General features: G+C 37.2%; 1 protein-coding gene across 6 annotated transcripts in view; it reads left to right on the top strand.

Annotated features, from left to right (window-relative positions):
- AP4S1 (adaptor related protein complex 4 subunit sigma 1) overlaps positions 1-22,200 on the top strand; it is a 70,627-nt gene that overhangs the window by 4,093 nt on the left and 44,334 nt on the right. The window lies entirely within an intron of this gene.

A 22,200-nucleotide genomic window follows, 5' to 3' on the forward strand; every position in this document is an offset into this window, starting at 1 on the left:
CTTTTGATGGAAATAGAAAATAAGAGCATTGTAAAGACAAAATCCTAGATGAGCGGCTAAAAATGTTTTTTTCGGTTGTTTGCGTGAATATAATATACACATAAAAGACAAGGTTAACCTTTTTAAGTACCATAGTATGTGTTTTTATGTACTTAGGTTGCCAGAAAACATCCTTAATGAACTAGTAAGCTTCTAAAAGTTAATGTAGCTAATAATCATTTGGTTCAAAAATAGGACAAAAATATTTAACAACTTATGAGAAAAGATTCATTAATTACAGCTGTGCCAGGAAATCACGTCTAAAACTCACTGCATTAATTTCTTTTCTTCTCTACTACCAATAAAATTTTCACGACCATTTAGAGTGTAATTTCAGAGAGATAAAGTGATACATCTTGTTTTGTCATGTCTGCTTTGCTGCTATTATTGTTTAACGGAAAGCAGATTGGACTTCTTACCCTTGCTGCCATATTTTATTTATATATGAAATAAGGTCTGAGATCACAGCGTTAAGAACTCTCTCTCCATTTTATAGCAACCAACATACAACCTGCTTATTCAATTTTGTTCTTTTTCAAGGGGCCTCATAGCAGGTAAAAAGTTTACAAACACTATACTGCCTCAAGACCCATTATACACCAAGAGGAATTTGTGAGAAGGTGTGCTGACCTCTCTTAAATTGGCATCAAAAGAAGAGGAATATCCCACTAACATTTCCTGACTGTACATCAAGCTGAAAGACTGGGTTTATATTTTTCCTCCTCACCCACCTTCAAAACAACAAACTCTCTTCTATTACCCATCATGTTAAGTGGCACTGCTTTCAAACCTGAGGCCTGGTAGTCATTCATTCTAGTACTTTCCAATCCCTTTCTCAGTAATATCTTATATCTATCCCATTATCTTCATACATGTCTTAATTTAAACTTTTCCACCTCTACTCTTTACCCACCTCCACTACCACTGATATCTGAGTGATCTTGAGAAGGTAGGTCTGATCCTGTCATTCCCTGGTTACACTGTATTAATGGCCACCAGATTTAGAATAAAGCCCAAATTTTAGCATAGCATATAAAAGTCTATCTTATTGCCTAATCTACCATCACACCATCATGGTACCCCATTCTTCTCTCCAGCTAAACTGCACCATTTTGAGTTAGGAAAATGTATTATGCTGTTTCATTTCAAAGAATTTAATACATGCTGTACCTAGCTGGCTTTCCTTCCTGTCTTCCTTCAAAACTCAAATATTTCCTCCTCCAAGAAGCTTATTATTTAGACACCCTATCTTAATAATAGTATCCCATGGTGAACTTCTAATACTCACTACATTTATTTATTTATTTTATTTTTAAAATTAATTTATTTTAATTGGAATCTAATTACTTTACAATATTGTGGTGGTTTTTGCTATACATTGACATGAATCAGCGTGGGTATACATGTGTCCCTCATCCGGAACATCCCTCCCATCTCCCTCCTCATCCCGTTCCTCTGGGTTGTCCCAATGCACTGGCTTTGTATGCCCTGTTTCATGCATTGAACTTGGACTGGTCATCTGTTTTACATATGGTAATAAACATGTTTCTATGCTATTCTCTCAAATCATCCCACCCTCGCCTTCTCCCTCAGAGTCCAAAAGTCTGTTCTTTGTATCTGTGTCTTTTTTGCAGTCTTGCATATAGGGTCATCGTTACCATCTTTCTAAATTCCATATATATGTATTAATATACTGTATTGATGTTTTTCTTTTTTACTTACTTCACTGTGTATAATAAGCTCCAGTTTCATCCACCTGATTAGAACTGATTCAAATGTGTTCTTTTTAATAGCTGAGTAATATTCCATTGTGTATATGTACCACAGCTTTCTTATCCATTCATCTGCTGATGGACATCTAGGTTGCTTCCATGTCCTGGCTATTGTAAACAGTGCTGTGATGAACATTGGGGTACACGTGTCTCTTTCAAGTCTGATTTCCTCAGTGTGTATGCCCAGCAGTGGGATTACTGGGTCATATGGCAATTCTATTTCTGGTTTTTTAAGGAATCTCCCCACTCTTCTCCATAGTAGCTATACTAGTTTGCATTCCCACCAACAGTGTAAGAGGGTTCCCTTTTCTCCATACCCTCTCCAGCATTTGTTGTTTGTAGACTTTTTGATAGCAGCCATTCTGACCAGTGTGAGATGGTACCCCATTGTGGTTTTGATTTGCATTTCTCTGATAATGAATGATGTTGAGCATCTTTTCATGTGTTAGTTAGCTATCTGTATGTCTTCTTTGGAGAAATGTCTGTTTAGTTCTTTGGCCCATTTTTTGATTGGGTCGTTTATTTTTCTGGTATTGAGTTGCATGAGCTGCTTGTATATTTTTGAGTTTGATTCTTTGTCAGTTGCTTCGTTTGCTATTATTTTCTCCCACTCTGAAGGTTGTCTTTTCACCTTGCTTATAGTTTCCTTCGTATTGCAAAAGCTTTTAAGTTTAATTAGGTCCCATTTGTTTATTTTCACTTTTATTTCCATTACTCTGGGTGATGGGTCATAGAGGATCTTGCTGTGATTTATGTCAGAGTGTTTTGCCTATGTTCTCCTCTAGGAGTTTTATAGTTTCTGGTCTTACATTTAAATTGTTAATCCATTTTGAGTTTATTTTTGTGTATGATGTTAGAAAGTGTTCTAGTTTTATTCTTTTATAGATGGTTGACCAGTTTTCCCAGCACCACTTGTTAAAGAGATTGTCTTTTCTCCATTGTATATGATTGCCTCCTTTGTCAAAGATAAGGTGTCCATGGGTGCATGGATTTATCTCTGGGCTTTCTATTTTGTTCCATTGATCTATATTTCTGTCATTGTGCCAGTACCATACTGTCTTGATGACTGTAGCTTTGTAGTAGAGCCTGAAGTCAGGCAGGTTGATTCCTCTAGTTCCATTCTTCTTTCTCAAGATTGCTTTGGCTATTCAAGATTTTTTTCATTTGCATACAAATTGTGAAGGTATTTGTTCTAGTTCTGTGAAAAATACCATTGGTAGCTTGATAGGGATTGCATTGAATCTATAGATTGTTTTGGGTAGTATACTTATTTTCACTATATTGATTCTTCCAATCCATGAACATGGTATATTTCTCCATCTATTTGTGTCCTCTTTGATTTCTTTCATCAGTGTTTTATAGTTTTCTATATATAGATCTTTTGTTTCTTTAGGTAGACTTATTCCTAAGTATTTTATTCTTTTCATTGCAATGGTGAATGGGATTGTTTCCTTAATTTCTGTTTTCCCATTGTTAGTGTCTAGGAATGCAAGGAATTTCTGTATTAATTTTATCCTGCAACTTTACCATATTCATTGACTATCTCTAGTAGTTTTCTGGTGGTGTCTTTAGGGTTTTCTTTGTAGAGGATCATGTCATCTGCAAACACTGAGAGTTTTACTTCTTCTTTTCCAATCTGAATTCCTTTTATTCTTTTTCTTCTTTGATTGCTGTGGCTAAAACTTCGAAAACTATGTTGAATAGTAGTGGTGAGAGTGGGCACCCTTGTCTTGTTCCTGACTTTAGGGGAAATGCTTTCAATTTTTCGCTATTGAAGATAATGTTTGCTGTGGGTTTATCACGTATGGCTTTTATTATGTTGAGATATGTTCCTTCTCTGCCTGCTTTCTGGGGAGTTTTTATCATAAATGGGTGTTGAATTTTGTCAAAGGCTTTCTCTGCATCTATTGAGATAATCATATGGTTTTTATCCTTCAATTTGTTAATATACATTGTATTTAAATTGTCTATATATGTATTCCTCAGTAACACTCATACTAACACTGTGAAAGCAAGACCTGTGCATATCAGTTACTATAAATCTTTGCTCTTGTATTTTTTTTTTTTTTTTAATTTCTGAATTGGCTGCTATTTTTCAGATACTCCTGTTAGTTCTTGGTGATCCACTGAGAATCAGACAGACATGATCTCTGCCTTCACAGACTTTCCAGTCTAGTTTTAGGTAAATTACTTAGCACCAAGCTCTCTTACTTTCTCAAAATCTTGTCCAGATCTGTCTTAAAACTGTCTCTTGTGCTCTCTATTTGAAGAATTCCAGTTGAACTTCTCTACATTCACTTTGTCTATGGCTTCATAAATGTCCAACAATGCAATCCTAAACCATATTCTTCCCAGATCATAGTCATTTATTTGCAGATTGTAGCCTCCTGGAGGGGCAGGACCTATCCCTCTATGCCTCTGTTGTTAGAAATGGTACCCCCAGTACCTGGCACAGTGAAATCCCCAATAAATGTTTGATGAATAACATAAATTCAGACTGGACTTATATAAATATTTTTTCTTCACCTCAATCATTTTTCTAAGTTTTTGCTACCATTGTACCAATTGTCCCTTGAGGTTCAATGACCAGAACTGTCCTGAGTACTAAAAGACACCAAAATCATCTCCTCTTTTGGGAAAATATATTTTACACCTTTGATATTGTTCTTTGTGTACATGACTTCTGTGGACACTCTGCAGCAAGCTCCCAGAATCTTGGCCTCTGTAGGTAATAAGCTTTCCCAAGTTCACCTACAACTCACCTGACTGGAATGTCCTCCCTAAACTGTGGCTGAGTCATTTCCTGTCTTCAGTATCAACCTTTGAAACTTGCTATTTGTTGTATCATTTTGTCAGTCTTGATCTCCTCCTCCACTCCCATTGATTCTCCCAGTTTCAGTATACTGCTGCTGATGTTCAAGAATGCCTGCCTATTTATATCTTTAATCAATTTTGAATTTTAAGGGTCTTCTATCCCCATTAGCTAACATTAGACACCTGTGTGCTTATTATATCTGACCAAAAGAGACTTGTCATATTAATATTTCATGTGCATATATCAGCAAAAGTATGTTAAAGAATTCTGGCTTTTAAATAAGTCAGAGTGGCTTACACTCAGATACTTTCTCCCTAATTACTGCAATACCTCCTGATATACAAAGTGTTTTGACCCTGACTTGCAGAACTGTATGACCTCCTGTAATTACTCACCTGAACATCCAGTTTCATGCCTTGCTGACTATGTACCTGACATCCTTGTAACAAAGAGCTCAGACTGGTTCACAGTCACTGGTCTAGTCATCTTTTTCCATCATCTGTAAAGATTGTGACAATATTCTTATCTCCATGAAGAGAGAAAGCTGAAATAAGAGTTCTGGGTCACTTCCACAGCCCTTAGTACAATAGGAAGTGTTTCTACTCTCACATCAGTGAGTGTACATGTTTATTTGAAAATAAAAAATAAGGTTTTCTTTCACAATTCTGCCTCCTCCTGTCTTGTCAGTGGATTCAGTATTTACTAAGTCTGGCTCACAAATTATTTGCACTTTTGAAATCACTTTTAAGGTAGTTTGGGGGTGATTCAGTCACTTGGGAAAATTGTGTAGTATTTACATTTATAAATATAGACAACAAACCAATATTAGATCCAGAGAAAGATCTTTGAGAAAAAAGTTGGCATGTGTTCCAAAACCAAAGGAGCAGAAGGAACAGAAAAGGAGGCAGGCAGCTTTGACCTGCACTGTAGTTTAACCTGCATAATAAGATCAGATACCTACTTCTCATTAAAGCTGCTGCCTGTGGCTAGGAACAGTATAAAAATGTATGCACAATACTTGAACTATTCAAATAGTGTATTGTGTGGAAAAGAAAAGGCAAAGCACCTTCGCAGATTATAGAAAGATAGGCACCAAAACCTTTAGGAAATTCAGCATGCTATATAAAATTCCAATCCAAGTTCATTCCTGAATTGTCTCCCGGGTAATATGAGTCAGAAGGCAGTAGGCTGTGATAATACTGTATAATAGCTAACTCATAGAGATGTCAAAACTGAAGGGGAAAAAAAGGATTGTCAAGAACCCAGTCCCTCCCGAATGTTGGCTTAAAATGAACGACCAGGTCTGTAAACATGAGAACCAAATGACTGGAAAGTGTGACAATGGGACATTGCCAAAACTTTCCTCGGTAATAATTTAACAATCTTGGAAATATGGTTTGTCTCCTGTGGCAGCAGCAGGGAGAAGGTTCAGAAGAATGGTACCAGCCATGGACACCTTGCCTGGGCAATCTCTGCTGAAGATAGTGTTTTCTTTGGAAAATATTTTAAATTTGGCAAACATTCACAGAAACTTATTTTTTTTTTTATAACAACACATTTTTAAAGATGGTAACTTCTAGTTTTGTCTATTAATAGGCCAACCTAAAGTACATGACAATTATCCTACAAAAAAAGATTCAAGAATTCCTTTGAACATATTTAACTCTTATCCCTCCTTTTGTATTATAGCTTTCAATATAGTAATTGGATATTATAAATTGTATTGTGTGTAGACTTTTTTATTTAACTTTTTTATTTTGGATTCAGTCCTGCAAAAATAGAAAAAAGTCTAATTAACTGCCATTTTCAACAGTTATCAATATTTTGCCATTCTTATTTCACCTATTTCACTTTTTTTTTCTGAGTGAGAAATTTTTTTGTCTGTTACAAAAGTTTAACAAAAAAGTTTACTATGAAAATATACACTGCTTGATTTTTATATGGTAGTAAATCCAGCCCTTTAGAGATGGGACATGTGGAAGCAGTTGATTTCTTTGATACACACAACCTCTGTTTATACTCAATCCAAGGTTTCTAAAACTGATGAGACAATTTTCTCATATTACTGCCATTCCAGTTTTGTTCTGTCACCCACCAATTGCCATCTCTACACATGCATATACTGCATGATTCATAAAGGAATCAAATCCCCAAAGACTTCTTGGACATGTCCATCACCGTTTGATTTCTGTGATAACTTCTTGTCCATAAATTTTTTTCAACTCTTGAGGGTGAGCCTTGCTTATGGTATATACTCAGCAAGCTCAAAGATACCCTGAAATGGAATTCACGGCCTCCCTCACACTCCCTCCCATGCCCAGCCCTGGGAACGTTTTAAAGTAAATGCCAGGCATCGTATTATTTCATTGGCATATACTTCTCTAAGTGTTTTTAACACAGTAGGACCTTTTGTTTTTTTGCAACATGGCACAATACCATTATCACATCTATAAAATTAATGGTGATTCAGTTATACAGTCTAATCCCTAGTCCATAGTTTCCCCAATTATCTTAAAAAAAAAAAAATTGTTTTTTAAAGTTGGTGATTTCAAACTAAGATCCAAACAAAATCTACATATTTCCTTTATTTGCTGTATCTTTAGGTTTTTTTTTTTTGGACTTGTCTTCCTCTCAGCCCCACATCATCATGTTGTTTATTTGTTGAAGAGATGAAATTATTTATCCTGTAGAATTTCCCTCATTTGGCTGATTGCATTTTTTGGGGGTACTATTTAGCATATTCCTTTCTCCTCCATATTGTCTATAAACTGGAAGTTAGGTCGAGAGACCGGGTTTGGTTCAGGTTTTAATATTTGGGGATGAAAATACTTCTCCATTGGGGCAGCAGTGTACTTTCTGTTGCACCATAGCAGGCAGTGCAGAACACCCAGTTGTCTCAATTTTACTGCTGTAATGTACTAAACTTGATCAGCCTGATCTAGCTATTGTCAGTGTTAGCTGAGCTAGCTAACTGTCTTTTGAAACACATTATCGCGTTCTACTCCAACGGTTTCAGCTCAGTTTGGTGTCTGTCTTTCTATAAAAGAGCTTCCACTGGATGTTGTGGAGACTCCAGGATCCTGGATGGGACCTTTCCTGGAACTCAGGCAAAAGAGGGGCTTCCCTGGTGGCTCAGTGATAGTCTGCCTGCAATGCAGGAGATGTAGGTTTGATCACTGGGTCAGGAAGATCCCCTGGAAAAGGGAATGCAGCCCACTTCAGTATTCTTGCCTGGGAAATCCCATAAAGAGAGGAGCCTGGCGGGCTACAGTCCATGGGGTTGCAATGAGTTGGACTTGCCTTAGCACTAAACCACCACCACCACCATTGGCAAAAGAGATCCTGCCAGGCCCCGCTTCGAGTTCTCAGTGTGGTACTCAGATTCTGTCCTGGGGTTCCCACTTCAAGCAGGGGAGGGGAGGGGGTCACCCTTCCTTTCAATGATGACTTGGTACTTTCCTTGGCTATTTTGACTGTTGTTATTGTTTAGTTGCTAAGTTGTGTCTGACTCCTTTGCAACCCCATGGACTTGTAGCCCCACCAGGGTCCTCTGTCCATGGAAAAAATGTCCAGGTTCCTCTGTCCAGGCAAAAATACTAGAGGGGGTTGCCATTTCCTTGATCTTCCCCATCCAGGAATCGAAACCCCATCTCCTGCATTGGCAGATGGATTCTTTACCACTTAGCCACCGGGAAGCCTCTTGTGACCCTTAAGTAGATCACATTTTCAGACCTCCACTTCTGCCATTAAAATAGCACAGCTGTGGTTCCCTCATTCTAGTGTTAAGAGTAGATTGTGTTCTAGAGTTCCAGGGGATGTTTTTCACTTGGTTTTTGGTAAAGATGTAACTGTACAGTTTTTTCTTTTTCTGCATTCCTCTTGGCTCTTACTGTTTTCTGTGAGAGGATCCTAGGAACTTCCAAAACTGCTCTGCTACTGTTTCCTCTCCCTCACTTCTCTGCACTCTTGGTGTTTCAAAGTTTAAGTTGCCTGCTAGTTGGCCTACATTTATTTATCGGATTCCTGCTATTGAACTAGCTCATTTGACTTCTATTAAAATAATTGTGACTTTTTCTAGTCTGAGCTGTGTGCTATAAGCCAGTATAAATTTAAGTATGACTATCCTCTGGAAAGAGTTGGGCAGGCTCTCATCTGACAGCTTTAACCTCTTGTTTACATTTTTAGCCAGGAGCTGTACCAAGTTGCTATACTTTGTTGTGAAATTCAGAAAAGCAAAAAGTGATTCTGGGTTAAGGGCCGCCAAGCAGGCCACCTGAAAGGCTCTGTGTTTGCCCTGACACCAGATCTGAACAAGAATGATACTAAATTCAGATACACGTCTGCAAACTTATCCTGGACAGCATTTGTCGGTATGTTTTATTTATTGGAAATAGAAAGGGAGATTAGCTGAACTCGCTAAGAGGGTAAGTCAGACAGAAGAATTTTGGAAGTTGAGGTCTGATCACAAATGTTAAACACACTGTTACAAATGCAGCAGTAGGAGCTTTACTGTCTTAAAGTTGCACATTATCTGATTGAGCCACTTCTCAGACTTTAGGCTCCATGTTGAGATCAACTAAGAACAAATTGTTAGAATTACACCTTTTGTGATATACTCTGGAGTCAAGATGAAAACTGCCAAAATATGCATATTAGCCAGTGAAAGCTTTTGGATCGAGGATACAACCGGGTAGAACTTGATTTACAGTAGTGAATGGGGATTGAAATTGTGTGTCCATGGTCATAATAATAGCTGTCACTGAATCACTGGAGTCTTGAGGCAAGCCTGGAAATAAAGAGCAGTGAGTGAGAGCATAGATGCTAGAGCCCAGCTAACCTGATTGGGTCCTTCCTCAGCCATTTTACTTGGTGACGTTTGGCGAGTGACTAAGTTTTCATATCTGTGAAGTGGAGATAAAAACAGTCCCTAACTCATAAAGCTATTATGTGAATTAAATGAGTATAGGTAAAGTATTCAAAATAGCACTTGTCTGATTGGTAAACACTGGGTAAGTGTTTTCTATTGTTATTATCTGTCTTTAAGAGTAGTTTTATTGAGTTTTTAGCACATCTCATGAGAAAAAGTGAGTAATGCCTCTCAGGTTATAGCCATGGAGTTCTTTCATGACCACCATCAAATATTAGGAGCATTAATTACTTATTTGAATTAGAGTTAGTTGTGGCCATGTAACTAACAAAAAACATGGATCCTGTTGATTGAGTAAACTGATCCCCAAAATAAAGTTTAATACAGACATTTTTATGTTCCATTGTTTCTCTTAAAGTGCGTATCTGCAAAATGGAGCCATTCTCTAGTGATATCCTTAGGACTAAAAAATGTTCACGTAACTTTTAATAGTGCTTCATTTTGACGTAGGACACACTTTAATTAAGATCTTAATAATGTGAGTGTATAAATGTAGTTTTATAGTATTGTTTTCTTACATATTTTTAAGGAAAATATCCACATCATTACTAATTTGCCCCCCCACACACACACAGGTAATGTGAACATTAGAGTAAAAGACTTTATAATGTTGAAACAAATTAATTGCAGATAAATTAATGGAGTGATGGTTTTAAAGAAACATTTTCCATAATTTGAGTTTTGTGCTTTAATTTATAATTGTCTTTTCTATAGACTTAATAGTTCTATAGACATTTTTCTTTTTCTTTCCCTTTTTTTTGGCTGCATGGCATGTAGGATCCTATTTCCCTAATCAGGGATTGAACCTGGGTCCCTTGTAGGGGACATTGAACATAAGACTGCCAGGAAAGTCGATAGACATTTGTATAAAGTAAGATTCCTCTGTGTCCCAGTGGGGTTTTGTTTATTTGTTTGTTTCTTCTTTGTTTGACATAAAACTGTAGGTGAAAAGTGAAAGTGAAGTCACTCAGTCATGTCTGGCTCTTTGCAACCCCGTGGACTGTAGCCCACCAGGCTCCTCCATCCATGGGATTCTCCAGGCAAGAATACTGGAGTGGGTTGCCAGTTCCTTCTCCAGGGGATCTTCCCAACCCAGGGATCAAACCCAGGTCTCCCGCATTGCGGACACACACTTTAACCTCTGAGCCACCAGGGAAGCCCAAAACTGTAGGAGCCATCAGCAAATCAAAATTTAATTCTCAATTCCTTTAGTTTGATTTCAATTTAAAATCTGTAACATTGTATTTGACCTTGTAAGAGTACCTACACACTTATCACTTGAACTCTAACAGAACTATTTGAGAGAGGGAAAAATGTGTAAGAATAATCTTTCTCCGTATGTCTTTCACAGTTTTCATTGGAAATCAGATGTCTAACAATGTTTAACAAACCTAATTTAAGAAATGCAGAGTTAAATTTTTCAAAATCCAGAACATCTTGTTAGAAGTATTTCCAATCTGAGAAATAACTTGATACACGATTTTATGGGAGTGGAAAGTAATACATAGTAATCCTACTTCAGCCTGCTGGAGTTCCTCCTTACTGACACGTTGTAACATTATAATATCAAATCCTGGAAGGAGCCCATCTATAAGACCCTAGGCCTCTGCCCCCAACTGCCTCCTCTCTAAAATTAAGACATTAAGTGTCTTTATTAATCAAAAACTTCTATGAAGATTTTTAGTTACTAAGCACAAATACTTAATTTGCGTGGCTGATTTTAACCAAACAATTTGAAATAAGATTAACTACCAGAAGTATCTCTTCACTGTTTCTAGCCCATGCCCATGTTTTGTCAAAGTAAACATTTAGTTCCCTTTTATAATGTTATTTTTAGTTTCAGAATAAGTTATCCTCAACATTGAAACCAAAAAGAATATAATTTTAGAAGACAAATTTTTATTTTGATTTTGAAAGATGCCTGTTGTTATCTCCATTTTATGTAGTAATGGGAAGCTTGAGTCTGGTTACTTACCTGAAAGCAACTTTTCTATTCTAAGAAGAGTGGAAGGTAAGATAACAACCATAAGAACAGACTATGATCTCCAGCCTTTAACATTTTGTTTCCTTAAACTTCACAGCTCCCCTACCACCAGATCTTATAGCACCTCTCTGGCAAATGACTAACAGTCCGTTCTCAATTCCTCCATCCCCCACTCCACACACACCCATGACTAATGAATAAAAATAAAACAAGTACTTTCAAAGGGACAATGTAATGGTCTATTTATAGTATATAAGGTCTTCATCCTTAGTTTTTGAAATATGGCTTTTCTCCCCTGCTTCAATCACATTGCTGTAAAGATACCCCTTGATTTAGGATAGAAAGTCTGATACTTGAACATCTCCAAAAATACAACATCTGTCCTTTTCACTGAAACTTTCAGCTTGTCTCGGCTTTTATTTATGTATGTGTTTTAAATGCGTGGGAAGTAGTATCTTGCTGTGGTTTTAATTTGCATTTTCCTAAGGATTAATGATGTTGATGTACAAATAACCATGCTTATTTGGATTTTAAATTCTTAAACCAGAATTCAATGAGGCTTTTTTTTTTTTTGACCATGCTGCAGGGCATGCAGGATCTTAGTTCCCTGAACAGGGATGAGCCTGTGCCCACTGCAGTGGAAGTGCAGAGTCTTAACCACTGGACCACCAGAGAAATTATGATAAGACTTTTTGATTAATTTACCAAAATGGCTTTAGATCAAGATTTGAGGGTCACATGAAGCTTTAGAAAATTTTCAGATATACTACCAGAAAAATGGTAGACAAGACTATTAAGGTTTATTCTCAAAGTACTTTCATAATTTTTCTGCAAAATTGTCAGCTTCAGGGTTCCCACAAATCCTGAATTTGATTGGAATTTAACACTTTAAAATGTTTTAATGGTTTTAAAACTACTTAAGTAAAATAGCAGCCTGCAAGCAAGATAAGTCAAATGTGATTGAAATATTTCTTGAGTGACCCATGGATTTAGCAGAAAGTGAAAGTTTCAGCAGAAGCTGCTGCAACATGCATTCTAAATCATAAAGGAGAGGTTTAGAGAGAGAGCGGGAACAAGGAGGAGAATGGATGGAAAGAAAAGCAGATGGTGATGGATTTCTTGAGGGCAGCCTACACTGGGGAAGAAGTCTTGAGGAGGGAAAAGGGGGACTGTGTGCTTTACGTTTCCTTCATCTCTTTAAGTCCTCACAAAAAGTCTGTGAAGCAGCTGTCTTTATTCCCCAGTTGGTAGATGAAGAAAACTGAATTATCATAGAATTCCAGTAAGCAAAGAAACAAGCCATTTCAGTGTATAAAAAAAGAATATATAACATATGAATTCCAAGGAAGGTACTCCAAATTAAATGCAAATCTGCTACTGACCAGTATTGTTTCCTCTCATTTATGGATGGAGAAATTCAGAAACAGCTAAATAACTTGGAGGCCTATGGAATAAAACAACACGGTGTGGCAAATAGTATCTAGCACTTGTTATTTATGTTTTTCCTGGGTTAGGCCATACTGATTAGATGCTCTCAGCACATCGATTTTGAAAAACAGTGTGTATTTTAAAGAAGTATGGCATTTAGAAATGCCACAGTAAATGAAACAATAGCTTCATTATTAAACATTTAGTTTTGAGTTGGCTAATTTTGTAAAATTATATAATGCAGTGCAACATTTTTTAAACAAACTTTTTTAATGTATAACACATTAAGTAAGACATGTCTTAAAACTTAGGGAAGAAAGCAAAGTAAGGATGGAGAATTAAAATTGCCCTTAATTCTACCATCCAGATTTAAGCAAATACATTTTGGTATAACTGCTTCCTTTCATGCTTATTATAGTAGCTCTGAACTTCATATAATATACATGTGCATATATAATTTTAGTAAATTGACAAAGCTGTGTAGATATTACCGTGCAATTAAATCCAGATTTTGAAGATTTTCATCATCCTGAAAAGGAACCCCATCCTTGTTTTGCCCCAAAACTTTCTTTCCTGGCCCTAGGTTAACTACTAATATGCTTTCTATCTCTATAGATTAGCCTTTTCTGGGCATTTCATATTAAAAGACTTTATGCAATAGTATTTTGCATCTGGCTTCCTTCATTTAATGTAATGTTTTAAAGGTTCATCCATTTTATATTAATAGCACAGCAGTATTTTCTTATTTGTTATTGAATAGTTTTCCCCTGTTGGTAGATATACCACATTTCTTTTAATCCATTCATTAGCTGGTGGACATTAGGTTTGTTTCTATTTTTTGTCTATTAAGAGTAATGCTTTTATGAACATGCATGTACAAGTTATTTTTATGGATATATGTTTTCATTTCTCTTCAGTATATATTTAGAAGTAGAATTTCTGGATAATATGGTAAGTTCATCTTTAACTTTTTAATTTTTATTTTTTTAATTTTTTTATCTTTAACTTTTTTAAAGAAACTGCCAGGTTGTTTTCCATAGGAGCTATAACATTTATGCATGATATAAAATTAATATACAGAAATCTGTTACATTTCTAAACATTAGCAGTGAACTATAAGAAGGAGAAATTAAGGAAACAACCCCATTAATCATCACATCAAAATTCCCTGTCAGTCCACTGCCCTGGGGATGAATGTGGGTTCCATCCTTGGTTGGGGAACTAAGATCCCACAAGTCACATGGCACAAAAAGAATAAAATACCTGGGAATAAACCTACCTAAGAGGTAAAAGATTTGTACTTGGAAAACCAGCAGACACTGATGAAAGGAACTGAAGATGACACAAAGAGATAGAAAGATATATTGTGTTCTTGGGTAGGAGTAATTGATATTGTTAAAATGACCATACTACCCAAGGCAATCTACAGATTCAGTGCAATTCCTATCAAAATACCTGTGGCATTTTTCACAGAACTGGAACAAATAATTTAAAAATGTGTATGGAAACACAGAAGACCCTGGATAGCCTAACCACTAGGCTGCAAGGGAACCTCCTATATTTATAATAATTTTTGATTCATGAAAGAGTTGCAAAGATAGTACAGAGAATTTCTGTATAGCCTCACCTATCTTCCCCAGTGTTATATTCTTATGTTACTGTGGTACATTTGTCATTAAAAAAAAAAAAAAAAAAAACATAGGTAGCATTATTATTAACCAGACTCAGGCTGTTCAGTTTTTCATCAATGTCCTTTTCTGTTCTGTGAGTCCCTGCAGGATACCGCATTGCATGTAGTCATTATCCCCTTAATCTTCTCTGACCTGTGACAGGTTCTCCTGCCTTCTTTGTTCTTCATGATCTTGACTGTTTGGAGGAGTACAACTCAGATATTTTTTAGAACGTCCTTTAATGTGGGTTTGTTGTATTTTCTCATCATTAGAATGGGTTATGGCTTTAGGAAAGAATATCACAGAGGTGAAGCATTCTCACCATGTCAAATGGTGGAGGGATATGACATCATTGATGATTTAGCCTTCATTGATGATTACTTGGCTCAGGTAGTGTGTGCCAGATTTTCAACTGTAAAGGTACTTTTTTTTTTTTTTTTTAAGTCTTTTAGTGAATTTGTTACAATATAGCTTCTGTTTTATGTTTTGGTGTTTTGACTGCAAGGCATGTGGTGTCTTAGCTCCCAGACCAGGGATCGAACCCACACCCCCTGCATTGGAAGATGATGTCTTAACCACTGGACTGCCAGGGAAGTTCCTAAAGTTACTAGGTTCCATTCCCATCTTCTGTTTTTTGAAAGTGAATCACTCGATTCAGATCACTCTCAAACGGATGGGGGAGTGGGTGTGAAATTAAGCTCCACCTCCTGCAGTAGAGAGTATCAAAATGTATGTTTGGGATTCTTCTGTCCCATTTATTTATTTAAATCAGTATGTACTCATGTATAGGGCTTCCCAGGTGGCACAGTCATAAAGAATGCACCTGCCAATGCAGGAGATGTGGGTTCAGTTCCTAGGTCAGAAAGATCCCCTGAAGAAGGAAATGGCAACCCACTTGAGTAGTCTTGCCTGGAAAATTCCATGGACAGGAGAGCCTGGCAGGCTACAGTCCATGGGGTCACAAAGAGTTGGATGGATACGACTAAGAGAGTGAACTCGCACGCGAGCACTCATGTATACTTATTTTATACTTTGAGTTATAATCCAGTACTATGTTATTTGCTATTCACATCTTTCTAGTTTTGGCTATTGGAAGCTCTTCCACATTGTTTGATGTATCAGTCTGTCTCTTCTTAGCACCTTTATTGTGATATAATTCACATAGCATAAAGATCATCCATTTAAAGTATATTATTCAATTCTTTTAATGTACTCATATATTGGTGCAACCATCACCATGACCCCACACTTCTCAGAACTCACCCTTCAAGCCTGCATCCCCTGGCAACCCTTTATCTACTTTCTGTCTCTGCAGATTTGCCTCTTCTGGACATTTCATATAAATAGACTGTGTCCTCTTTGTGACAGCTTCTTTCAGTTTAGCACAATGTTTTTAAGGTTTGTCTGTTTGGTATCTTTTTCTTTTTTTGTTGTTGTTGTTGTTATTTGTTTTATTTCTTATTGTTTTTGCATGGTTTCTGTCTGGTCTTTTAATCTTTATTCAGCTGTTCCTTCTACATAGTTTTAATCACATGGGTATAAATTTGGTGTTCTGCTTTTGTGACTTAACATCATGTTGTCTATATTTTCCCATTCACCTCATAATCTGCATATTTATTTTAATGGTAAAAGGACACCAAGTTAGTATTCATTTAACTTGATTATTAGTTTGTAGTATCTGGGCTTGTTTTATTTTTCACTACTGTAAATGATATTGCTTTAAACTTTTTCATGCATGTGGATTTTTATTTATACCTTAGGATAGATCCCCAAGACTAAAATGCTTGAGTTGAAAAGTAGAATCATTTTCATGATTGTTTTTGTTGCATTCTACCCGGTTACATTATAGAAAACTTACAACAAATTAATTGTGTTGTTGTTCAGTTGCCAAGTCATGGCCAACTCTTTGCAACCCCATGGACTGCAGCAGACCAGGCTTCCTTGTCTACTTCTGGAGTTTGCTCAAACTCATGTCCATTGAGTCGGTGATGCTATCCAACCATCTCATCCTCTATTGTCCCCTTCTCCTCCTTCCTGTAATCTTTACCAGCATCAGGGTCTTTTCCAATTAATAACAATTAAGAAGTCAGTAATAATATATACATAACATATCTGTCTCCTTATATAACCTTATCAGCACTTTTTTCTAATTTTTTTTTTTTTTTTTTTTTTACTTTTTTCTAATTTAACACACATAAAAGAAGGAAATGAAAGAAGTCAGTATGCTAAATATTTTACAAGAACTGTATTATTACTTCATTTAATCCTTGCCACCACTTTGTAAGTTAGTTATTATTCTCAGTTGACAGTGCAAGGACTGAGTGCCAAAGGCCCTTGGAGTTATAGCCAAAGGGCAGATACCAAAGATCAAGTGGTAGAAGATTATAGAAATTCAAACCATTTCATTAAGAACTGAGCCCAGAGCAGGAATGGGAGCCAAGGCACTGGACCAATGGGATAAAGACCCATGAAGGCCTAAGCTAGATTGGTTCAACAGGAAGTCTCTCTCTCTCTTTTTTGGCTATGCTGGGTCTTCCTTGCTGTGCACAGGCTCTCTAATTGCAGTGACCTAGGGCTACTCTTTGTTGCAGTGCACCAGTTTCTCATTGCAATGTCTTCTCTTGTTGTGGAGCATGGGCTCTAGATGCGTGGGCTCCACTGGTTGCAGCTGGTGGGCTCTGGAGCACGGACTCAGTAGTGGCACGAAGGCTTAGTTGCTCTGTGGCATGTGGGATCTTCATGGACCTGGGATCCAACCTATGTTCCTTCCATTGATGGGCAGATTCTTATCCACTGTACCAACAGGAAAGTTCAACAGGAAGTCCTTTTGCTGCATTCAAAAATATATCTCTTGGACTTCCCTGTGGTCTAGTAGTTAAGAATCTGCCTGCCAATGCAGGGGACACGGGTTCAATCCTTGATCCGGGAACATCCCACATGCCGTGGGGAGATCTGAATAAAGTATAGACTTCAGTTAATAATAATGTATCAGTTTCATTAGTTGTAACATAAGAAAGTTATGACCAACCTAGACAACATATTAAAAAGCTGAGACGTTACTTTGCCAACAAAGGTCCGTCTCATCAAGGCTATGGGTTTTCCAGTAGTCATGTATGGATGTCAGAGTTGGACTATAAAGAAAGCTGAGCGCAGAAGAATTGATGCTTTTGAACCATGGTGTTGGAGAAGACTCTTGAGAGTCCCTTGGACTGCAAGGAGATCCAACCAGTCCATCCTAAAGGAGATCAGTCCTGAGTGTTCTTTGGAAGGACTGATGGTGAAGGTGAAACTCCATTACTTTGGCCACCTGATGTGAAGAGCTGACTCATTTGAAAAGACCCTGATGCTGGGAAAGATTGATGGCAGGAGGAGAAGGGGACGACAGAGCATGAGATGGTTGGATGGCATCACCGACTCAATGGAGATGAGTTTGACTAAACTCCGGGAGTTGGTGATGGACAGGGAGGCCTGGCGTGCTATGGTCCATGGAGTCACAAAGAGTTGTACACGACTGAGTGACTGAACTAAACTGAACTGATGTACCATGCTAACTAAAATGTTGATAATAGGGGAAACTCTTTGTGGAGTATATGAGAACACTCTATGTCCTTGAAATTTTTTCTGTGACTCTAAAACTGTTCTAAAAAATAAAATCTATGGAACTGAAAGACATCAGTGGGTCACAGCTTGCATTTTTTCCTCAATATTTTGTTATGATGATTTTCAAATATACTACAAAGTTGAAAAGAATTTCACAGTGATTTCTCATATCCTTGCCACTCCGTTCCACCATTAATCTTTTACTATTTCATCCATCCCTCAGTATCCACAGGGGATTGGTTCCAGGGCTCCCACACATACCAAAATCTGTGAATGCTCAAGTTCCTTATATAAAATGGTGTCATGTTTGCATACAACCTACACACATCCTTCGTATACTTTAAAATAATTTAAAGTAATCTAGAAATAACTCTAAATTACTTATAATACCTGGTACAATGTAAATGCTACATAAATAGTTGCCATTGCACAGCATATTCAAGTTTTGCTTTTTGTAACTTACTGGAATTTTTTTCCCAAATATTTTCAATCTGTGGTTGGTTGAATATGTGGATACAGAACCCACAGATCTAGAGGGCCGACTGTACTTACTTTATCATACACCTAACTGTCTGTCCCATCTATCTACCCATCCATTAATTTATCTTAGTTTTTTGGTGTAAATTATAAGGAGTTTCCTGTTGGCCTCATGGTTAGGATTGTGGGCTTTCTCTGCAGTGGTGCTGGGTTCAATCCCTGGTCAGGGAACTGAGATCCCTCAAGCCACACAGCATGGCCCTCCCCCAAATAAAACAAAGTAAATTATAGACATCAGTACATTTCCCCCAAATACTTCACTGTATGTATCATTAACTAGAGTATTAGTTTCTCTTTATGTAAAATTTGCATATAATAAAAGGGTAAATCTTTACATTTGGTGAGTTTTGAAGAAAATCCATGTCTATGTAATCCAAACTCCCCACAACTGCATTTTTTTTACACAATGAAATGTCACAGAAGATACTAGAGTACAGTCCACAAAGTGTGAGTAAGTATTGTTTTATGAACTTCTGCTCAGATATGTATGTACCCGTATATGTAAAATATGTCACAATGTAAAATATATGACAAGAAAGTGAAACTCATTGGTCTGGTAGGGGAACTCAGAATGTATTTCAATAGTGATAATTTAGGGTGACAGATTTTGTAAAATGCAGTGATGGTTTAAAAGAAAAGATAGCCAACATTTTGTGGTTAGAAAGAGAGATTGGGATAGCCAGGAAAGGCTTGTCTCAGGAAAAGGTGATATCTTATCCTAATGATGTGGGCCAACACTTACGTAGCACTTACTTGATGCCAACTGCCAAACACTGTTCCAAGAATGTTACATGTACTAACTACTGCTCACAGCCTAGAAGGTCTAATAGTACTAATATTATTCCCATTGCACTTCAGACTGAGTACAGGAAGATTAAGTAATTTGCCCAGAATCACAAGGCTAATAAGTAGTAGAGCCAGTCAAGTTCTGTCTAGTTAGTTCATACTTTTGACTATTACATTCTATGAATACTATATAATTTTTTTTTTTTTTTTTGGTGGAGATTGGCTTTTTAACTTGGGAGATTGTATTTCAGTCAGTTTCATGGGGCCAGAAAAAAAGTTTTTGTCTGATATTATCTGAGTGTGTGTGTTTTACAATATTGTAATTCTGAGGTACATAGAAAGCATTTAGAGCTCGAAAGGATGTTGTTCAGTTGTGAAGTTTCATGTCTGATTCTTTGCAACCCCATGGGCTGTAGCGTGCCAACCTCCTCTGTCCATGGGGTTCTCCAGGCAAGAATACTGGAATGGTTGCCATTTCCTTCTCCAGGAGAGCCATCATCCAATATCATCTTCGTTTCTAGAAACTTCCTGCTCTACTGTTTTCAAGTAGTGAATTGTTTGGTATTTTCCAAATTAGTTGTGCAGCAGCTTTAGAAAAGATAATGTTGAGTTGATCATTCCCACAGCTACCTGAAGTTGATGCTTATTAAGCTTAAATGAACATTTAATGACACTAATACACCGAGTGAGGCAGAGGCAACGTGATAAATTAAAGGCAGCATTGTATTATGAGTCAAGAGAGCAGAATTCAGGACTTCACTCTACATCTCAGGTTACTGGTTTTCCCATAAGGGAGTGCACATCAGAGATGAGAGATACAAGGTATGTATGTTGCCACACCCTGCTTCCTGACCCACAGCTGACATTACTAATTATTCATGACATCGTTTTGTTCAGAACCTGAAAACAGCTTCAGAATCCTTCCCAACACAGTGCTAGAAGCACTTAGTACAGTTAATCACAGTTGGCACCCAAGTTGAAATATGTTTATCATCTTTGGATATGACAACTATAAAGATTCTTCCAGTTCTAACTCCCAGAAATATATCATCAGAAATATAAAAAACTGTGCTCAATTCAATATTTACTTCCATCTTTCCAGTCTCTCTTCTAAGCATTAAGTTTACATCATGTAGGGGGCTCGTATTCTGCTGTGACTCTACCAGCCTCCCCTAACCTTGGCCTGTAGGCATCCTAGCACCCTCTGTGTAATGTCTTTCCCAGTAAAGTTTCTTTTCTTTATTCTTCCTTGATTTTTCATGTATATTCACACAAGTTCTTGGGTGTAGAATCTTATAACTTCTTGGCAGTCAGAACATCTTCCCCAGCCTGGGTGTTGTTGAATGCAAAGTTTATTAAGAGAGGAAGTTCATACCTGCTCCCTGACCACTCCCAACACTTGTCTAAGCATATTCCTTCTTATTGCCCTACCCTGGTTTCATAGTTGTTTAATCTCCCTCCTCCCTCATAATTAGTAACCAGGATAGGTTCTTAAGTCATTCATCTTCAGTTCTCAAACATGTACCTGTCTCCGAGTCTCTGCAATGTATATTTTGGTATTGTATATTTTATAGTACAAATAGTTTACAGTTTTGCTTGTCCACTTTATTACCACTGTGTAATCCTACAGTTATAAATTGTGTAATTATTTATGGGCATGCAAAAAAAAAGGTGATGCGTTCAAGTCTTTAGATGCCTTCGGCTACTATTTTCAAAACTTGCGTTCTAATGAGTATCAGTTCAGCGCGTCCTTGTTTGTCATCCTTCCTCTTGAAGTCAGTGGGAAGGAATGCTGTGCTTACAAGGTAGAAACCAATTTGATCCCTTGGTGTAGCATCTTAGTGGTGTCATTTTACATCTCATTTTACCACTTAATGCAGCTAGGGCATTTAAAGGCAAAGGTTGGGTCATGAATACCTTTGAGACACATTTTTTTTTTTTTCTGTCATTTACTCAGCAGTTGGAATCGAAGGTATATTTCTAACTTTCGTAAAGATGGTTTTAAAATAACTTTGCTGAAAGGGAGTAAAAGAAAGGATGGTAATCTTAATTTATTAGTCATCTGCCATAATTTACTGGCAGTCATTTGTAAGGAGAATAAAAGCAGCACTTACTGCCAGATGATTAAATAACACAGAGGATGTTGCAATCCCACCTACAGTAGTGAGTTTATCTTCCTGGAAAAGAGAGTGAATGACCGCGGGCCTCCCCCATGGCCCTGCTGTCAAGTCCCCAGCTGAGCTGGTCTAGATGGCATCCCGTTCTAGGTGAATGCAGCAGCCCCAAGCTTTGCCAGCCTGGATCCGGTTCTAACCCGCTGTTAATGTTTGGAATTGTTTTGAGATAACCACCTGTGTGACAGGGTTTAGGATACGAGAGATGAGCTGGGAGGGGAAAAATATAATATAACCCTTAGTTCAAGTATTATAATCTGTTGCAACTCTTCTGTAAAATTATTCCAACTTTTAAAATTTCACTTAAGTACTAACTATGCTTAACCTTAGTCTTTTACACTGATTTTCAAAGATATTGCAAAATGTGAATATGATACTATAGTGTTGGTTTTAGATGAGACAGCTCTGATGCTCATGATGAAAGAACTGGCCATTGGTCAATATTGTGTGCTTCTGCACTGATTATTT

The sequence above is a fragment of the Dama dama genome, chromosome 13 (assembly GCF_033118175.1).
Source record: "Dama dama isolate Ldn47 chromosome 13, ASM3311817v1, whole genome shotgun sequence".
Lineage (NCBI taxonomy): Eukaryota > Metazoa > Chordata > Mammalia > Artiodactyla > Cervidae > Dama > Dama dama.